The sequence below is a fragment of the Myotis myotis genome, unplaced genomic scaffold (assembly GCF_014108235.1).
Source record: "Myotis myotis isolate mMyoMyo1 unplaced genomic scaffold, mMyoMyo1.p scaffold_m19_p_14, whole genome shotgun sequence".
Classification (NCBI taxonomy): domain Eukaryota; kingdom Metazoa; phylum Chordata; class Mammalia; order Chiroptera; family Vespertilionidae; genus Myotis; species Myotis myotis.
The window spans coordinates 17,051,807-17,072,417 of NW_023416318.1; the positions used below are offsets into that span (position 1 = coordinate 17,051,807).

Here is a 20,611-nt window from a genome sequence, read left to right on the forward strand (position 1 = left end):
TCATAACTGTAATTTTCCTACTGTTATGAATCGTAATGTAAATATCTGATATGCAGGATGTATTTAGGCGACCCCTGTGAAAGGGTCGTTCGACCCCCAAAGGGGTGGCGACCCACAGGTTGAGAACCGCTGGGTTAGGGGAAGGTGACTGATGAGGAGAGGGTCCAAAGAGAAAAAGATGCTTGAGCCACACCTTAAAAGATGTGAGGAATTCATTCAGCAGACAGAGGCCTAGGAGGGAAGGAGGAATTCAGAAAAATGCAGTTTCTGGGGTCAGAGGAGGATCATATGGTCTGGTGAGAGCCAGATCAGGGAGGGAGGTGCTGGGACTTTATACCCTGGGTTTTCAAACATTTTAACACAGAAATGTGTCCTGGGACAAAATCTTAATCTAGAGCCCTGTGTGTAAAACAAATCTGGTCAAGGTGAGTGGTAAATTTCCACTCCCCTCCTGCTGGCCTGGCTGCCTTCCCCACGGGCAGGTCAGGGCAACCTCGGGGCCTCCAGGCAGCACAGCGAGGCATCCACAATCCTGGCAAAGGGCAGCGAGCTCGGGGAGGGGCGGGGGGCCAGGGAAATTCTGCGGCCGTGGCTTCCTTAGTCAAACTCTTCTGAAGTCAGTGAAATTCCATATCGCTATTTTTATCTTGAGCAGACGTCCTGTTCCTCCCCAGCACCTCTGCCTTTACTGGTCGCAGGCTTGCCCCACGCAATTTAACACTTAATTACATACCAACGTGTGCTGCTATCTAATGTTTCTTGAGCATGCTCACTCCCCATCTAGACAAACTGGCCTGAAGACAGGAAGTGCTGCTTGCTTCTCTTGTATCCTTCTCAACAAGCAGCATGGGGCAAGGTGCTATTGAAGGGAAATCGCTTCCAACCCCAAGAGTCTATGACTTCCCGTTGGAGGGAAGTATTATCAAGCAGAAGAGCAGTAACATGATGAGACACCTCACAAGGCCGGCATAAAGTAAGTACAAGTGGAGGATTTGGTGGGGCGTGGTCTGTGTGCTTCAGGACTGTGGGTTGGGTTGATCAGATTCCTCAGCTCGTGACATTATTGTTTTGGGTCCATACACAGCCCTCCCTCTCTCCTAAATTTTTTATAATGCTCTTTCATCTCCACTCCCCAGCCCGATTTCCCTCCCTGCAATAGACAAGCATTTTATTGTATTATTATGTATATATTCTTTGTTGTCTTGTGTGCCAATATTTTAATACATAGAAATGGTATGTTCTAGGCTTTATTTCCCCCCTCTTTATATTAAATTTATTGGGGTGAGTGACATTAGTTAATATGATCATGTAGGTTTCAGGCAGGGGTTTCTATGTTACAAGGTCTGTATGTTGCACTGTGTGCCCACCACCCAAAGTCAAATCTTTTCCCATCACCATATATTATGATCCCCTTATACCCCCAATCCCTCCCCTTTGGCAACCACCACACTGCTGTTTGTGTTAATGAGTTTCTGTTTTATACCCCACATAGGAGTTTTTTCTGACTGACTTATTTCACTTAGCATAATGTTTTCAAGGTCCATCCATGTTGTTGCAAATGGCAGTATTTCATCTTTTCTTATGGCTGAGTAGTATTCCACTGTGTATCTGTACCACATCTTCTTTATCCAGTCCTCTATCGCAGGACACTTTGGTTGTTTCCATGTCTTGGCCATCGTGAACAATGCTGCAGTGAACATAAGGGTGCATATATCTTTGCAAATACATATGTACCCGAACAACTTGAAAACATGTATGGACGGTTTCTCTGGGGCATGGAGTATCAGCTGAGATGGCTCTACTGGGGCTGAAGAATGCCCTTTCAAGGTGACTCACTTATATGGCTGGCGAGTTCATGCTGGCTCTCAGCTGGGAGTCGGCTAAGGCTGAGGGCTGGGGGCCACGGTTCCTTCAATGACAGCCGTTTGGGGGCCCTCACATTGCGATGGCTGAAAAGAAGGCAAAGGCTGAACCACATTACATAACCTAGTTTCAGAAACCACTTTAGCATTGCTTTCCCTGTGGTTAATACCTGGCCAGAATCAAGGGGAGAGAACATACACCCCACCTCTCAATGGAAAAGGGTCGAAGTCCCATTGTAAGAAGCACAGGTGGGAGGGGCAATAGTGAGGGGCTTCCCTGCACTGTCCCAGTGTGCACTGCGTGATGCATAATAATAACAGTGACAACCATAGCAGCTAGCACTGCTCGGTACTCAGTATCCTCTGCCACCACGGTAAGAGCTCTTAATGCCTTCATTTCATCTTTATGACTAAACAAAGGGGCAGGTTCTAATCTTCCATGAGAAACTGAGGCTCAGAGGGCTGAGCTGTCATATCCAGGGTTACACATCCAGTGGGGAAAGAACCAGGACTGATATGAGGTCTGCCTGACTCTAGGGGCCAAACTCTAAACCACTAGATATACCACCTCCTTGCCTTATAAATAACCAACAGTTGGGGGGATATAAACCCCAAACACCAATATAGTTAATGTCTGCCAATACCCAGAGAAAGCTTCAAGGGAGAGATAGCCTGATGCAGATCTAGAAGAAGGGAAAGGACAGGCAAGGGGTACATATACAGGAGAAGTGTTGGGAGCAGACATGGGAATGGGCCTCATGGGGTTATGTCAGGAGGGGGAACTGAAGCAGCCAGGGCAATGCTATGAAAATCATCATAATTGGTGGCAAGTCCTTCAGACTAACCAGTTTATCAGCAGGAACAGGACAGATGGCAAGGGAGAACAAAGAAGCGTCCCTCGTCGCCAGAGTTCGTTTTGTAGTACAGAGGAAGGCCACGAGAAGAACTGTGTGCCATCATCGGGTTATCCAGCCCGCAGTTCTCTGGGACACAGTTTCCATCCCCAGAACAGCTTCCTACAATATTCCCCGTCTCCTCCCTGGGACACGGCAGGGGGTGTGCAGGTGTATGCTCTTCACAGGTAGGACTAGCCCTCTCGCTGTAAGTAAAGGAAACAGGATTTGGGGAAAGTGACTCAGCAGCAGGGGTGAATGCGGGTATTTACAGTCAGGTAGGGATCGCCCCACTGCACGGGATCCTCTCTGTGGGAGAAATGAGCCATCCTCCCCTGCCCCCTCCCCTACTCCTGGGTCATGCACTTTTCTGTCTTATCCTATTGCAGCTACACGTTACAAGCTAGCATAGCTAACTGCCCACAGTCCATTCAATTTGCTTACTGGGGACCATCAAGCAGGGTAGCCAGGCCCCTGGGGAGTCTGAGGACTTCCTGTTGTGTCAGGGACTCTCTGTCTGCCTCAGGCCCAGGGATGCAAATGTACCTGCAGAACCTCCTCAACTCACAGGTCTGTGTTCACACCCCCTGGTGTAGCCCACACAGCCCGTGCCCTCACTACAACGTGGTACCCAAATCTCCCCAGGGACCTGCAACCTCTGAGAAACGAGCATTACAGAGCCAAAGAGAACCTGTCTCCCCGAAGTGAAAAGTTACCACCGGTCAGGGGAAAGGATGTACGTTTGGCCAAATTGCACTAAGATTTTGTAGTTCTCCGTTATTAAGAAATCCTGCTAAAGTGAGCACGGTTTTAACTGTTTTGTTCTAAACTATAAAAACACACACACATATATATAGTGATTTTACCATTAAAACTACATAAGACAGCAACCACAAAATTGAAATTCTGTCTTTCAAAGGGTTTTATGTACTCCCTAACTAAAAACAGCTTCACAATAAAAAACATCCAGTTTTACAAGTGAGCCCAACCCAAAATAGTAACTATGGCCTTCAGGGCTATCATCCCACCGCTGGCTGAAGGATTTGGGGCACATAAACGCCCATTAACACGACTAAGCATAATAATCTTATTTATAAAGTAACTCTTGCCAGGACCCTTGTAGCAGCCCACAATTACCCCGCCTCAATTAAAGTATCCTACAAGCCTAATAGACTCGCCCTGAAAGAAACTGCCCTGTAAAAGCATGACCCACCCCACACAAAAATCCTGATGGAAGGGGTTCTACAGCGAGGTGGTGGCAGCAAAAGGGGTTTTCAGATGGAAGGGGAGCATTTTAAGTGTCTCATTCCCACGCTCGATGCATGCCAAAGTACACAGGAGTGAAGAATAACCCCAAAGCAAAGAAGCATTACAAGGAGGGCTGTCCAGTGCCCATCTCAGGCGTGCCTAGCACCTTTGGCATTTGCTTGTTACAAATGAACACAACTGGGTTCTAAACTTGGGGGATCAAATTACTGTTTCTACTAAAAAGCAAGAGGAACCATTCTTTACCCGAGACCTATTGGGGGCATGGAATTTGGAAAACTTCTTTCAACCTTGGCCAACTCCAAGTTACTCTGAGCAATTTTCAGAGTCTCAGCCGTGACTGTCTGTGTGTGTGTGTGTGTACAGGAAGGGGAGGGGGGCAGGTTGTAGAAGGTAGAGTTTGCATCTGTGATATCTGCTATTAGACAATTTTTTTCTTTTTTAAAAAATATACTTTATTGATTTTTTACAGAGAGGAAGGGAGAGGGATAGAGAGCTAGAAACATCGATGAGAAAGAAACATCGATCAGCTGCCTCCTGCACACCTCCTACTGGGGATGTGCCCGCAACCAAGGTACATGCCCTTGACCGGAATCGAACCTGGGACCTTTCGATCTGCAGGCCGAAGCTCTATCCACTGAGCCAAACCGGTTAGGGCTAGACAATTTTTTCATAGCAAAGTTGAAAGACACCTCTCAAAATTTATCTTTCAGCCCTAGATGTCAGTGGACAATTGAAATTTTTCAAAAGACCTAAGAACTTACTAAACTAAATGTCTCCAAAGTCTTAGTGAAGAACACTGTCCCCTGGGGGGGGGAAGGAAAGATCTATTCACCCCACAGGTGAAGGCAGACACACAGTTCCGTGTTCCATCACATGCCTCCATAATCATCAGTGCAGCAAAGTTTTTATTAATGCTAATGTGAGGATTCAGCCAGACAGGTGTTCTCATACATCTGGTGGGAGAGTAGATTGTTTGAGCCTCTCTGAAAAGCAATATCCCAATAGCTACCCAAAGCCTTTAATGCCCAGATCCTTTGATCTAATCAGCTTCTGGAAGTGTATTCTAAGGAAATCAGCAAAATGTGGTCAGAGAGCAAAGCACACTGAGGCTCACCACAGCGTTGTTGAATCTACAAAGAGATGGGAAATGATCTGGTAGTTCAGCAATAAGGGAATAGTCAGGTAAATTCTGGTAAATCCATAGACAAAGTTTTACTTGCCTTTAAAAATGATGTTTACTTCTACTGAAAACACAAAATAAGATCTAAATAAAAGGAAATAAAAAGTGTATTGCTGGCCCTCACCAGTTTGGCTCAGTGGATAGAGCATCGGCCTGTGGACTGTAGGGTCCCGGGTTCGATTCAGGTCAAGGGCATGTACATTGGTTGCGGGCACATCTGCAGTAGAGGGTGTGCAGGAGGCAGCTGATCAATGTTTCTCTTTCATCGATGTTTCTAACTCTCTATCCCTTCCCTTCCTCTCTGTAAAAAATCAATAAAATATATATTTTTTAAAAAAGTGTATTGCTGAACAGGAAGTGTCAGTAAAGATATCAATTCTCTTCATCTTATTGCATAAATTCTATGTGATCCTATCACAATCACAAAAAGGGTTTTGTTTCTCTGTTTTATTGAGAAGTTAGAAATTTGACAAGATTATTCCAAGATCATCTGGAAAATAGTCCACATGAAAATAGCCAAGAAATATTTTTTTAAAGGAAGAATAGCAAGGGTACTCTAGACTTCCCTATTATAAAAGTATATGATAAAGCTACTGTAATTAAAACAATATGGTACAAATGCAGGACTAGACAGTCCAATAAAACAGACTAGAAAGTTCAGAGGAGGCCAAAGTATACCTAGGAATTTAGTATATGATAAAGGCGACATTCCAAATCAGAAGGGAAAAGACAAATTATTCAACTCAGAAAGTGGTTCTCAACCTTCCTAATGCCGTGACCCTTTAATAGAGTTCCTCATGTTGTGGTGACCCCCAACCATAAAATTATTTTCAATGCTACTTAATAACTGTAATTTTGCTACTGTTATGAATCGTAATGTAAATATCTGATATGCAGGATGTATTTTCATTGTTGGCGACCCACAGGTTGAGAACCACTGGAGGGGTAGGGGTGGAGTTAAACTGGAGCCCTACATTACAACTTTTTATTTTAACATAAAAATAACATGATCTTAACATGAAAATAAAAACGTTTTTTAAATTTTCTAATAGAGAAGGATAGGTGAATTATCTAAATTATCTTGGAATAAAGTAGACTCTTGACATGAAATAAAATAACTGGAAAAAAAAACTAATACATTTGATTACATAAACATTTTACATTACTGTAAGTAAAAACACCACAAACAAGGTGAAAGGCAAAAATTAGTGAAATTACCTCCAATACATATGTCAAATAGCTACTTTTCTTCCTATCTAAAGACATGACATAGTAACTAATAATAAAAAAAAAAAAAAGACATGACATAGCATATCAATAAGAAACTTACCAACAACGTGATATAAAAATGCGCAGTGCTCGCTTCGGCAGCACATATACTAAAATTGGAACGATACAGAGAAGATTAGCATGGCCCCTGCGCAAGGATGACACGCAAATTCGTGAAGCGTTCCATATTTTAAAAAAAAAAAAAAAAATGCGCAAAGTATACAAACAGCATTTTGTAGAAAAATAAATGTAAGTAGCAAGTAAACATTCAGCCTCAATAATAATAATTATATTAACAGAAATTAAAACAACATATTATATGTTTTAGGGCCATATAATGATAAGGGTGTGAGAACCTAAAAAGCTCATGGGGAGCTGGTGAGAATGCGAATGGGTAATCATTTTTGGAAGGCAATTTTTCCATATCCTTTAATATTTTAACTGTGAACCTTCCCTTCAGCCCAGAATTTTCACCTCCAAAGATTAATCCTACATAAACACTCATAATTATGCACAGAAATATACATGCAAAGAAGTTCAATACAGTGTTGTTTATAATTGGGGGGGGGGAAGAAAACCATTTAAATAGCTATCAACAGACGTTTGATTAAGAATAAGATTTCTGGGGGGAGAAAAGAATAAGATTTCTGTAAGAGATCAACCAAAGGACTTGTATGCATGCATATGAGCATAACCAATGGACAAAGACTCGGGGATGGGGGAGTGAAGGAATGTGCTGGGAGGTGGGGGCGACTGGGGAGAGGTCAATGGGGGAAAAAGGAGATTTATGTAATACTTAAACAATAAAGAATTTTTTTTAATTGATTTTTTACAGAGAGGAAGGGAGAGAAATAGAGAGTTAGAAACATCGATGAGAGAGAAACATCGATCAGCTGCCTCCTGCACATCTCCTACTGGGGATGTGCCCGCAACCCAGGTACATGCCCTTGACCGGAATCGAACCTGGGACCTTTCAGTCCACAAGCCGACGCTCTATCCACTGAGCCAAACCGGTTTCGGCAATAAAGAATTTTTTTTAATGTAAAAAATAAAAATAAGGTTTCTGCCCAGCCGGCATGGCTCAGTGGTTGAGCATCAACCTATGAACCAGGAGGTCAGGGTTCAATTCCCGGTCAAAGCACATGACTGGGTTGTGGGCTCAATCCCCAGTGTGGGGCATGCAAGAGGCAGCCCATCAATGATTCTCTCTCATCATTGAGGTTTCTATCTCTCCCTCCCTCTCCCTTCCTCTCTGAAATCAATAAAAATATATATTTTTTTAAAAGAATAAGATTTCCATGAAGTGGAAGACCTAGCAGCAGTTAAAAGAATCAGATGGATTTGAGTGCAGTAATATGAAAGTTGTCCAAGATAATAGTAAGTGCAAAAGTCAAGTTAAAAGATTGTTTGAATAATATGAACCATATTCTATATGTCTACAAAGGTGAAACCAACATCTGAAACAAAACATAAGAAATTGTAAAAATAGGGTTACAGGAAGTGAGAAAATGAAGTAGATAAGAAGAGGGAGGTGTTTACTTTTCATTGAATATCTTTCTGTACCTTTTTGTGGGTTATTTTTTAATAATAAACAGGCATTATTGCTTAAGTCACAACTAATAAACAGTTAAAGTTTTAATATTTAAGCATTTTAATAATTATCAAGACTCATTGACAGATCCAGAGAAGTAATTATAATGTAGTATAATTAGGAAAAAAAACAGATTATATTGAGAGTATACACTCAACTATCTTAAAAATAATATCTAAATATACACAAAGAAAAAATGCTGGCAGGAAACACATCAAAATGGTAATGATAATAACCTCTAGTTATAATGTTATAACCTGTTTGGGTTTTTTACTTGATTATTTATATTTTTTTATTTTTCAAATTTTCCAAAATTAATATTATATATAATCAGAAAAAATTAATGACCAATTCAAAATTTGCTAGGCAAATTATTTTATATCCTACACTAGAACAGGAATCAAAAGGAGGGAAAATGTGGGGCATAATCCCTCCCTCAAACAAATTACCAATTTCACAGATGTGAGAATGTATAGTAAAAACCACTAGAGATCCAGATAGGACAACAAAGAGCCAAGGGCTAAATTAAAACTTATCCAATGTCAAAATGTATAGAAGAGACAGTATGATAGATGGGACAACCGAAAGAAAAGACTGGTCCCAATGATTAGCATCTCCCCAGCCAGGCATCCAAAGGGAATTCTCTTCCATAGACAGAGCCAGAACTATACACATGGTTTATTCTGGTCCACTTCCTCAGAATAATGCTTTCTCCGTGTACTGATACCTGAAATTTACTGTTAAAGGTTTATCCACTTATTTCATATTTTCTTTTCTTCTTGGAAAACAAATGGGCCCAGAAATGCCAACACTTTACACGGCAGGGCACCCTTCCAGCTTCCCTGTGCCAATGACAGCATCACTCACCAACCTTAGCCCTTCTCCCTGTGAGATCAGCTCAGAATCCTTCTCAGCACAACACTGCCAGCAGCTACCACCAAATGAGCAAAGCTGGGATAGGAGTGGAAAACTATTTGCCATCCCTTACTCGCGTGAGAGTATTAGACTTGCATTTGCATCAGAGCTGAGAAGTTTACAAAGTTCTGCCACACCCACTATTTCATTCAAGCAGGCATTCTTTTCTTTTCCCTTACACCAAAATGGAGAACTTAAGGGTTTCCACAAATGGTTCATGGACACGCCACTCTTAAGAGACAGGTCCCAGATTCCAATATGGAACCTAACCTTACCTCCAGGCCCATGGCTCTTTCTCAAAGCACCCCTCTCTTAACCAGCAGTACAAAACAGTTCACCTTTTCCTCTCCTGAGGCCAAGAGAGGAGAATTTGAGGACCCTGGGAAGCACCGAGGATCAGGAAAGAGCATCCCCAAAGACAAGCAGGCTACTGGAACATATGGCATACCATAATTTTGCCAAAAGCCAGCGGGCGTTGGGGAGGGGGGTGAACATACTCAAATTCCTAAACACAACCGGTATCTGACTGGAATTCCACCAAGAATCCCATTAAGTGCAAGCACAGTCCCCCATACACACATAAGCCCAACAGGGATAAATCTGTACAGACGAGCCCCGGTGCTTCGGGGCAGACAAAAAGATTTGAGCTGTTTTGCCTCATTCGTGCCAGCACCCCCCTTTCTGCCCTCCAGGCTCCAAAAGACCAGAGCCAGCCAGAGGGGCACTCGCAAGATCTCCCACAAGTTCTAAACACCCAGTGGAACGGGGTTCCTCAAACTACGGCCCGCGGGCCACATGCAAATACAAATATTGTATTTGTTCCCGTTTTGGTTTTTTACTTCAAAATAAGATATGTGCAGTGTGCATAGGAATTTGTTCATAGTTTTTTTTTAAACTATAGTCCGGCCCTCCAACGGTCTGAGAGACAGTGAACTGGCCCCCTGTTTAAAAAGTTTGAGGACCCCTGCGAGTGGAACTTGCACACTCTAACACAGTGGTTCTCAACTGTGTGGCCCTTTAAATACAGTTCCTCATGTTGTGACCCAACCATAAGATTATTTTCGTTGCTACGTCATAACTGTAATGTTGCTACTGTTATGAATCGTCATGTAAATATCTGATATGCAGGATGGTCTTAGGCGACCCCTGTGAAAGGGTCGTTCCAACTCCAAAGGGGTCGCGACCCACAGGTTGAGAACCGCTACTCTAACAGCTCATTTTCTCTTTTGGTCCTTCAAACTGGTCTCTCGGATCTGCCTGGACGGTGCCACGATTTGCAGATCCTCTCATCTGGCTCCATTTGGAGGCATGTTAAGGTTAACTTCCATAAGCAAGGGCTTCCCTTCGAAAAAACTATGAGAGTGTGGACGGTGAGGGGGGAGTCTTTTCCAAGGACCGCCATCAACTCACCCTCCAGCCTAATCCAATCCAATATTGAACGTGCAACAGTCTTTAAAGTGTTTCAAAACACCAGAATTAGATAGCGTGTTGAATTTGAGGTTAACATACAGATTCTTGACTTTAAAAGGCTTGATTTTCACAACAAACTCATGTTGCTATAGAGACGGCATAAGCCTATGTAAACTTCAGGCATTCATATTCATAGAAACCCCTGAAGCAAGACCAAATGTTGGCCCTAACATTCCCGTTCTTGCCAACTTCCAAATAGCGCACAAATTATGCCAAAAATAAATGGGTGTGACTAATACACGCTTAGAAGATTTTTTTTTTAATTTTACCTTGAGGGCAACATTTGTTGATATAGGAGCTGGGTGTGTAAAGCATACTTCCCCCTCCATAAATCCATCTGTTTTATTTACACTTCCTAAAAGACCTGCGTGCACATTTTTTCCATAAAGTGTACAACTGCTAGTAATCACGCATTATTTCATTTTGGGCCCCAGCTCTATTTTAACACTGTGTCTCCTTTTTGTTTGTGTGCCATTAAGCACATACTAGAGACAAAGCAGGGAAGACTTAACTCTTCTGGTCCCAAATACACACTCCCAGGCTGCAGCATTGCCAACCAGCTTCTGCTCCAAGGTCTGCGGGCCAAGGTAAATCCTATTACAAGCTCAGGGATGTCAAATTGGTTTCTGCTACTGACCTTCTTTCTCGTGACCCCTTCCCCAACCCTCCCGGCCCCAATCCCAAATCCCTCATTTCTCCCGCACGGAGGTCGACCTGTATGACAACGGTGCCCTGCCCTGAATCTACTCTCTCCTGTACTGGAAACTCGCTGCTAATTACTGTAGTCACACTTCTTAATTCAACAAGCGCCAGGCGGCTGCCTGCCATCTCCCCAGTGGGATAGGTCACCAGCTAGCTCACGCAGGTCACTAAGTCGGCATTTACTTCCTGATAGGAGGTGGCGTTTCAAGGTAGCTGTTCCAACATGAATGGTGATCAACAATAATTAAGAGTGATACACCCACTCTGACTCATACAATAGTGTTATAAAAAAAAAAAATCCAAGGAGGGTGGGAAAAGGAGGAAAGAGAAAAAAAAAATCCTGCTTAAACAAGACATAAGTTTTTCATCTCAACTTAGAATTTCTGGAAAATAATGTATGCCTTTGTTTTCTTTTCATTCACACAGAAGAAGTACATCCACATTGTGACCACAGTGAAAGGCAGTGAATTTGAATTTTCCATAAAGGAAGGAAGTGTTTACTCTCCAAGGCTCCATCCCTTCACCTTGGCACCCAGAGATCAGACCACACAGCTATCTCCCCTCTGCCCACGGAGGCCATCCTGACTGTTCCCTGGCGGATGCCAACTTCCAGTCTCAGACACAGAAAGTCAGCTACAACCAAAGCTCTCTGTCTCCCAGAAGCGCTTCAACTCCAGCTACATAAATTGACTCTTGCCCACCCAGATTCTCAGCCCTGATCTGGAATCCTCCCCTCTGGACAACTGGCAGCTCCAGCTCTGCCAATTACCAAGCTTTGCCGGTAAACAGATCCTCCAAGCAGCCCTGCTCTGCTTGACAAATGGGTCCTGTGCCCCCAGGTCATGCCTGAGGGAAGCTTTGTTCACCCATGACTGAGATTGCCCATGATCTACACCCTGCTCACCACGCCGCCATCCCCCTCTGCTGCCCTCTTCTTAAATCAGGTTCCCAGGATCAGACCTTGAGACTCTGATTCCCTTGCCAGGAATCTATCAATGAAGTGTTTCCAGGAGAAACCGAGAAGGTAGCTGAGGGAGCAGGACTGAAACGAAGAAAGAGCTGGGCACGGGTGCGATTCCAACTAAGCCTTGGCCTGATTCGAGGGCGTTCTAGAGCATAAATGGTCTCATTGAGGGGGCGCTGGCTGGCCACCCTCGTTTGCTCTGGGCCACCTCAGGGTAGATGGAAAGCCCAGGCACTTCTGGCTCTCTGTGCTGTGATCCCAGTAAAGCTGGTGGGAGCAAAGTGGAGTAAACTGGGACGATCGAAATCAATGCGCACGGCCCAGTGTATAGGGACTTTCAGGCAATCAAGAGCCCATTCCTGGGCGTTGGTGAGGTGAGGAGTGGGTGTTCTAGGGACTGGAGGAGGCGGGGTTTGAGCAGAGCCCCGAGGGTGAGTTGAATTTAGATGGGCAACAAGGGGGGAGGGCTTTTCACTCAGTGAGAAGATTCAGAGGAACAAAGCCACACGTCCTGGGAATGCCCAGCGAATCCCTTGAAGGTTCTAGAGCAGTGGTTCTCAACCTTGGCTGCACATTGGAATCACCTGGGAATCTTAGTACAATCCTGATTGCTGGGCCTCCTCACTAGTAACAAAGAAACAGACTTTCCGGAGGATGAGGCCCAGAAATCAGGATTTTACAAAGATTCCCAGGTGATTCTAATGCAGCGGTTCTCAACCTGTGGGTTGCGACCCCTTTGGCGGTCGAACGACCCTTTCACAGGGGTCGCCTAAGACCATCCTGCATATCAGATATTTACATGACGATTCATAACAGTAGCAACATTGCAGTTATGAAGTAGCCACGAAAATAATTTTATGGTTGGGTCACAACATGAGGAACTGTATTTAAAGGGCCAGAAGGTTGAGAACCACTGTTCCAATGTGTAGCCAAGGTTGAGAACCACTGTTCTAGAGCCTCTGCTGTCCCCCACGCTGGAACAAAGCCACTGTTTCCCAGCCTGCCCACACCCCAGTGCCAGGCCTCACGCTCTCGGCTGCTCGAGAGGAGTAAGACGGCTCAATGTGTCCTTCAACGGTGACGGGCAGAAGGTGGGATCTCAACGCCTCAGCAGAAGGGTCTTCCCATGCTGCCCAGCCCCTGCCAGGAACTCTGCCTATATGAGGCTTCCGGCTCGTACCCCAGCACGCGCAAGCCTCCCCCAGGAAAAGCATGAAACAGCCAGTGACCAGGAAAAGGCAGGGGGCCTTCCCCCTTCCACCTGGAAAGTGTAGTGCAGTGGTTCTCAACCTTGGCTGCCCATTAGAATCACCTGGGAATCTTTTTAAAATCCTGATTTCTGGGCCTCACCCTCCGGAAATTCTGTTTCTTTGTTACTAATGTTGTGGCCTCACCCCATAACAAAGAAACAGAATTTCCGAAAGGTGAGGCCCAGAAGTTGAGATTTTAAAAAGATTCCCAGGTGCCGAAACCGGTTTGGCTCAGTGGATAGAGCGTAGGCCTGCGGACTGAAAGGTCCCTGGTTCGATTCCGGTCAAGGGCATGTACCTGGGTTGCGGGCACATCCCAGTGGGAGATGTGCAGGAGGCAGCTGATCGATGTTTCTAACTCTCTATCTCTCTCCCTTCCTCTCTGTAAAAAATCAATAAAATATATTTAAAAAAAAGAATCAACCAATGACTGCATTAATACGTGGAACAACAAATCTCTCTCTCTCTCTCAAATCAACCAATAAATAAAGAAAACTTTAAAAAATAAATAAATAAATAAATAAATAAATAAATAAATAAAAAGATTCCCAGGTGATTCTAATGGGCAGCCAAGGTTGAGAACCACTGGTGTAGTGGAAAGAGCTACCTGCCTGCAAGACAGCAAATCACCACCATAAATACCCACAGCCGCCTCCCCCCACTTCATGATTATTTTCCAGCCGTTGGTCGCGCATTTAATGAGATCTGACCAGCAGTGAGAATTCTAATCAGCCCCAGGACCTGGCTGCCTCAAACCCTCCCTCCTACCTTTACAGCTGCCCCCACCCTTCCTCAGTCCGCCCCCCGCCCCGCCCCCACCGGCTCCCAGCCCCACCGGCAGGCGGCAGGCCGACCTGTAAGCAGAATAGGACTGAAGAGCAGGCCCTGGGAGAGAGCGCTGGAACTTGGACTAAGGCCTCCTGTCTCCTCCCGGTTCCCCAGATTTTCCCCAGCTCGCACCCCTCTCCTCTTCCTGCAGAAGCAAACCCTCCTCCCCACACACAGCCAAGCCAAATACACAGGAACCAATTCAGCTTTCCAGAAGTTGAAGATCAGCTCCAAGCTGTGACTTGTTCTAAAATAATTGAGGGGGGCGAGCGGGTAAAGAAAGAGATGTGGGAACTGAGAGAAAAATTAAGGCTATTGGCTGCCTGTCATTTGGCAACGAACCTGCCAAAACAAAGTTTATAGCTTTTAGAGGCTTCGTAGGGGGTGAGGGGAAGCCCCTTATCCATGCCGATTTAAAGAACAACTTTTCATCCTATTCACTCTGCGTTCACCGGGGATTTTGTTGCTCTAAGAACAAGAAACCAATAAATGATACCTCCTTCCAAATTGCCCCCAGTCTTCTCAGAGATGGACTCTTTTCAAGGGGAGAGCCTCTCTGACACTGTGGATTAATAACAATAACAACTCACATTTGTGAGCAGCTTTTAACTTTTCAAAGTTATGCCTCCATCCATCATCCCACTTTATCCTCCTGACAGCCCGGCGATGCAGGTGGAGCCGGGATTATCAGGACCAGCCTTCAGAGTAAGCAAAGCAGATTATGTACTCAGTGGATCTGGGGCCCAGGAAGGGACCAGCCACCTCAGAAGCCCTCCCAACAAACGGCACCTGAAAAATCCCTCTCGCAGAGACAGCCTTTCCATTTCACAATGCAGATGAGGCCTAAGAAGTAAATGCACATGGGCCCAAAGACAACCCCTCGGCCGGTGTGTAATGTGAGGTAAAGCTCCGGGTGAGCCTTTCCTGAGAGCACATTTTAATAGGGGACAGAAATGAGCCACCCAAAGGAAATGGAGGGAAACTTAGGTTAGGTCACAATTTTGCCTATTGTCACCGGTAAGAATTGTTAACCCTATTTTATAGGCGGGGGGAAATTGTGGGGAGCCGGCACGGCCATGGCATACTCAGCCCCAGGGCGCCTTTTGTGCCATGCCAGCTCAGCCTGATTCAGTGACCCTGAGTGGGGGCGGTGAAAGGCTTAGAAAAGACAGACATGAGAACGAAAGCTGGGTCTCGGTGGGACGCTGCTCCCCTGACGGACAGCGCCAGCGCCCACAAGCCGTGTCTTTATTTTATAGCAGATGCCACGAGGCAAAGTAGGGGCGTGATCAAGATGTTTACAACATTCTCGTGGGTTTCCATCCTTATTCAACTACATGCACCTGAACTCTATCACACAGGCACGTGGGGCGACGTGTTCGGACCACAGGTTCAAGCTTACAGCTATAGCTGTTGGCTAATTGTGCTGGGAAGGCTCTGCCCTCCAGCTGGGACTTGCACGTGGCCACGAGAGGACTGTGCCCTCTCCTCAGTCCAAGGCTTGAACCTGTCCAAAACACTGTAGCTGCGTCCTATAGGAAATCAGGAAGTTAAGTCACGCATTCATTCATTCATTCATTCCTTGATTCAAATACTTTCTTGAAGGGACAGATATGCCCAATGAGCCTGCTTGCCAGCTCTCTAGAGGTCCCTATTATTGAAGTGTTTCCTCAATAGTGAAGAGCAATACACAGGGAATTTCCTTCCAATAGACATGGCTGTGTCCATTTTGATGCTAGAACTCTGGTGGCCATCTTGGTACCAGGATAAGATCCCATGCTCATTGAGACGGGCAAAATGGGAAGGATGTGAGACCCAGGTGATGTTTTTGAAGTACTGATTTGGGAACCAATCCTGAAGTTACCTTATGTGTCAGGTCTTCTTGTGGTGCAGGATGACAAATTATCCATATTGTTTAAACAATTCTGACCTGGGCTTTCTGTAACTTGCAGTCAAAACATCCTACCCAGTGTACAGGCATTCAAGCATAGCCTCATAGAGATTTTTGTAAGGTCTGTTTTAATGAATACCTAAAGAATTATAAATACTGTACCAATTTTATTATGTTAGATAATTGAAAGTTTGTCACCAAGAGCAATATCAGCATACCTTTGAAATCCCATTTCACAAGAATTTGCCAAGCAGAAACAAATTTCACCTCAATTCATACTAATTACTGTGGATTGTCAAAGTATTTCAAGTCCAAGGTTAACAGCCTCATAATTGAGGTGACCTAGTGTGCAATCCATCCAATATCACACACCCAGCCTGAGTGTAGAAATTATGCTCTGAAAGCCTACCGGGGCATTGTGGTGAGACCTCCAGGGTGTCATTTCCGAGTATAAAGCCGAAATTCACTGAACAGTTCTCTAATTACTACATTGAAATAGCCTCTTCTACAAGCAGGAGTAGCTCACCTCCCTGTTGTGTTTTCCAAAGATATAACTTGTTCAACTTCTTGCAGGCTAATAGAAAGCAAGGCCCTAAGTGGAAAGAAATGCACATTTCTGCACACAAGGCCACATGCGCAGGTCAGAGAGGCAGTTCACGTGGGATCTAGCTGGGCCAGCAGAGCTCCAGCGCCCCACCTGGATGTGGACAATCTGTCTTCTGTCTCTACCAGCTTGTGGTTCCCAGGATTTGGGCTCAGATATCTCCCCTATGCCAATTCCCTTTGGCAGGAAAGATGCCTTCTGGCATCACCATTTCTACTCCCAGCCCTTTACCACTGCCAACCTCCTCATGTTTTATCTATTTTTATTTGAATTGGTGATCAAGGGATTAACCCAGTTTATACAAACTCCATCTTCCAAAAGCCACTAAGGTGTAGTTGCAATTGTGATATTTCACTCTCCAAATGAATCGAATTGGATTTTAATGACAGTAGATTCCATTAAGCAACACCTGATTGGGTTACTTCCTAGAAATTTCATCTTCATTTTTTCCTCCATCATGTTACCCAAAAAAACGCAGCAGGAGAGCTATCAAGGACTTCTGCCAAGCTATATGGATCCATCCTTGAAATCATGGTCCCATTTTCTGCTGTTTCTAACAAGTCAAATATTTCTGTTTCATTCGTTCATTCCACAGGACACTCAACACAGTATCCGCTTCCATTGAAAAGGGAAAAATCAGTCATTGGTAGGTTACTTAGTGGTTCTAGGAAACTATAATTCCTAGAAACTCTCACATGGGGAGTATAATTTATATGTAACTTTCTATTTTATTGGAATTTATTTTTAATAACATTAAAGCATTTTCTCCTTAGAATGGAAAAGCCAAACTGATGTTATGTTTATTTACATAACCTGAACTAAGTCTGTGTAAGTCAAGTGAAGAATAAAGCAATTACTCTGTAAATCAGTCTGAAGAGGTCCAGGTTTTCCTCCAACACCACCAGACTCAAAGCAGGTCACATCCTATCTGCAAAGGAGTGTACATAGGATCTTGACAGAGTCCAACAAGACACGCCCCTGAGGGTCAGGGTATGCTTGTCTTGTCCCCACTATAACTCAAGGGCTGCACATGCACAGCTCCTGCCATATAACAGGTGATCAATTACATGCTTGTTGGAAGAATGAATAGACGAATGCTTGAGAATAACTGAGAAGTGCCCGGGCTGTGAATAAACTACCCTGTCACTGTATTCAGCCAATCTGCTTTCCGTTTCACCCTGGTATTCAGTGCCGCTGGTCAGAAGAGAGGAAAATGGTGAAGCCATCCTGCATAAATGACTGTGTGTGTATAAGGCAGAGTGAGACAGATAAGAGAAGCATAAAAGAAATAGCAACTTTGTCTTTTACCCCTCTTTCAAATCTAAATATTCAAATTTAGTTTCCCCTTCTCCAAATAAAGTCTTCATAAAATGAAACCTTGACTTGAAAGTGTGAATTAGCACTTTAAATTAATGGAAATGTTTAAGTTCCCTCTGAAGAAGTTGTCAAACCACAGGTGAACCAGGAGATGGCAAAGATTTATACCACCACCAACTCTCCCCAAAAGCATCAGTTGAGGCTTCGCCCCCGTATAGCATATCTGAACTAATCGAGTGCTAATCTGCATTTCTCATATGGAAAAGTATTTATTGAGCATCTACTGTGTATGATATACTCTGAGTTATATAGAACACAAAATATAGGATGTAGATTTACACTAACTCAAGGAGCTTACATTTTGCTGGGAAGATAAGGCCCATGGAAATAAAAAAGCACCACAGTGATTAGTTCAACAAAGCAAAGCATAAAAACAGACAAGTTAATGGGAAGAAAATAAGTGCTACACTTTAGAAGAATGCATTATAAATCTCCCTCTTACTAAAGAGAGCAAGCCAAAATGCAAACTATTTTAAAGAGACTCCTAAATAATAAATTATGTATTTTAATGGGCAGCTGCAATATTATTGTAAAAAATGCTAAATTAAGGATATTAGCCATGAAAAGATACATTCCCAGTTTTCTTCCATAAGAGGGATTTTTGACCCAATGCTGTTAAGTATTTAAGAATGTATTGTTTGCTTATTAACATTAAGTATCTGTTCATGTGTTATTTTCATAACTTAAATAAATATTTTAAAAACTTAGAAATAAACCCTAATTTAGTTTCTAATCACCTCCTGAAGTCTATTTGGGATCATTTCTCAACATTCCCCATGCTAATAGGGCACATTAAACTACATTTGGACAAATGTTCAGAATGGAATATTTGAATAATAACCTTCTTATGTTTTGATAAGTGCTCATTCACATACGTAAGACAAAGAATTACAAGTTGGAAAATAAATGAATTCTGACACATCAAAAGCATTTTCCTTCCTCTGATATTTTTATCTGTTTTTTGGCCTGGATTTTGAAATACAGGAGAATGTTATCATGAATTCCAAATATAATTATGTGTTTCTAGAAAAGAGACGTCATTATTTGATAGCACAAATGGCTTTGGTATGATAGCCAATGCCATTTCCCCCACTTTGTTCTTGTAAGTCGTCCTAATTGAACACTTGGAGGAGACTCAGGCCCTATCCTCTCAGGCAGAATCAGAAATGGCATTAAAGCTATGATAGAACATCCTGCTAAAAGATTACTTCTACATGATAATTAAATCAAAAGCCAGGCTTAAAGGTGAGGAACAAATCCTAATCTTATATTCTCCTCCCAAAGAGAAAATGACATCACTTCAAAACACAAGGAGTTTGTCTTTTTTCAGATACGGAACAAAAACAAAACAAAAAAGGATCAGGGCTCATGTCCTAATCTTCTTGATTTCACTCCAAATGGAAAATAGGCCTAAGGAACTCTGAGTATGGCATCATATCAGGTCAATACCAATTCACTACGTCCACTACAAGATTAATACATGCACACTGGGCAGAATATGACATATGTCTAAATATCCCTTGGCACTGATTTTGTTTAAACAATTATTCTCCTTGGCTACTCACTAACACCCTAAACAGAGTTTGCAGAATTTTTTATATTTACTCGCATTTATTCTGGCCTCTACAGGGGGTGCAAACAGCTGGAAAACGGGTGCCTCAGAAAGTTGCCATCTGCCTGGGCCTGTGACCAGCATACAAATGTCCCCCCTCTTTAAGCTAAAGGCTCAGGAATAATAAAAAGGGAAATTCTTCAATACCTGTTTCCTCCTTCCTTAACAGAACCTCCCTCTTTTGGGGAATAGCCAATGGCACAGCTGCCAGCAAAGGCCAATCAAAAAGGAATTTGCAATTACTCCTCTCAAAGCTTGTAACAGTCCCCACATGGCTCTCTCCATCACAATTCATGGGAACTTTTGGATTGAAAAAGAATGCTAATGAAGATCCACTTACTTCTTGACTTAAACTGTTACTTCCACAGTGGGGTGGGTATACTCAGAGCACCCTCACCCACATGGATTCTAAAACATGATTGTCATAAAAATTCCACATCCTCTGAGAAGATTAGACTCAACATAGGCAGAGGTAAACATACCAGGCCAAAAAGAACTGTTCACAAGCAATGAGAATGGGAAAGTGGAAGATAAACTCTACATGAGGCAATCCATGTAACTGTGTATCACAAGGACATACTCAGGCCACCCCTGCATGCCCACTTTAGGAGTTAGAGAGGCATCTTATTTATATGAGGCCTCGGAATCCCCTTAGACCTACATGATTTGAAGGTTTATTATTAGAGAGATATACATTGAAATCAAGACACTACGCACGCGCCTAGCGCGTGCACACACGTATACAGGGTGATAGTGGCTGCCTTAGAAAGTCCTGGAATTTGCCCTAATGAGAAGAGGATCTAGGATCTAACTCTGAATCACAGATTCTGTGGAAGAAACACAGCACAGTATTGGGTGTGGCACCAAATTTACTGCCCAGTTCCAGAAGGACTCAAAGCTTTCTCAATAAAGGAAGCTGTAGTAAGAGGAAGAG

The 20,611-nt window shown here is 43.5% G+C and overlaps 1 non-coding gene across 1 annotated transcript; it reads left to right on the forward strand.

The window, feature by feature from the left end:
* The first annotated feature begins 6,559 nt into the window (after nucleotides 1-6,559).
* LOC118669588 lies at nucleotides 6,560-6,666 on the forward strand. The gene has a single exon (XR_004972040.1). It is a non-coding gene; the product is annotated as a U6 spliceosomal RNA (small nuclear RNA).
* Nucleotides 6,667-20,611: the final 13,945 nt, after the last annotated feature.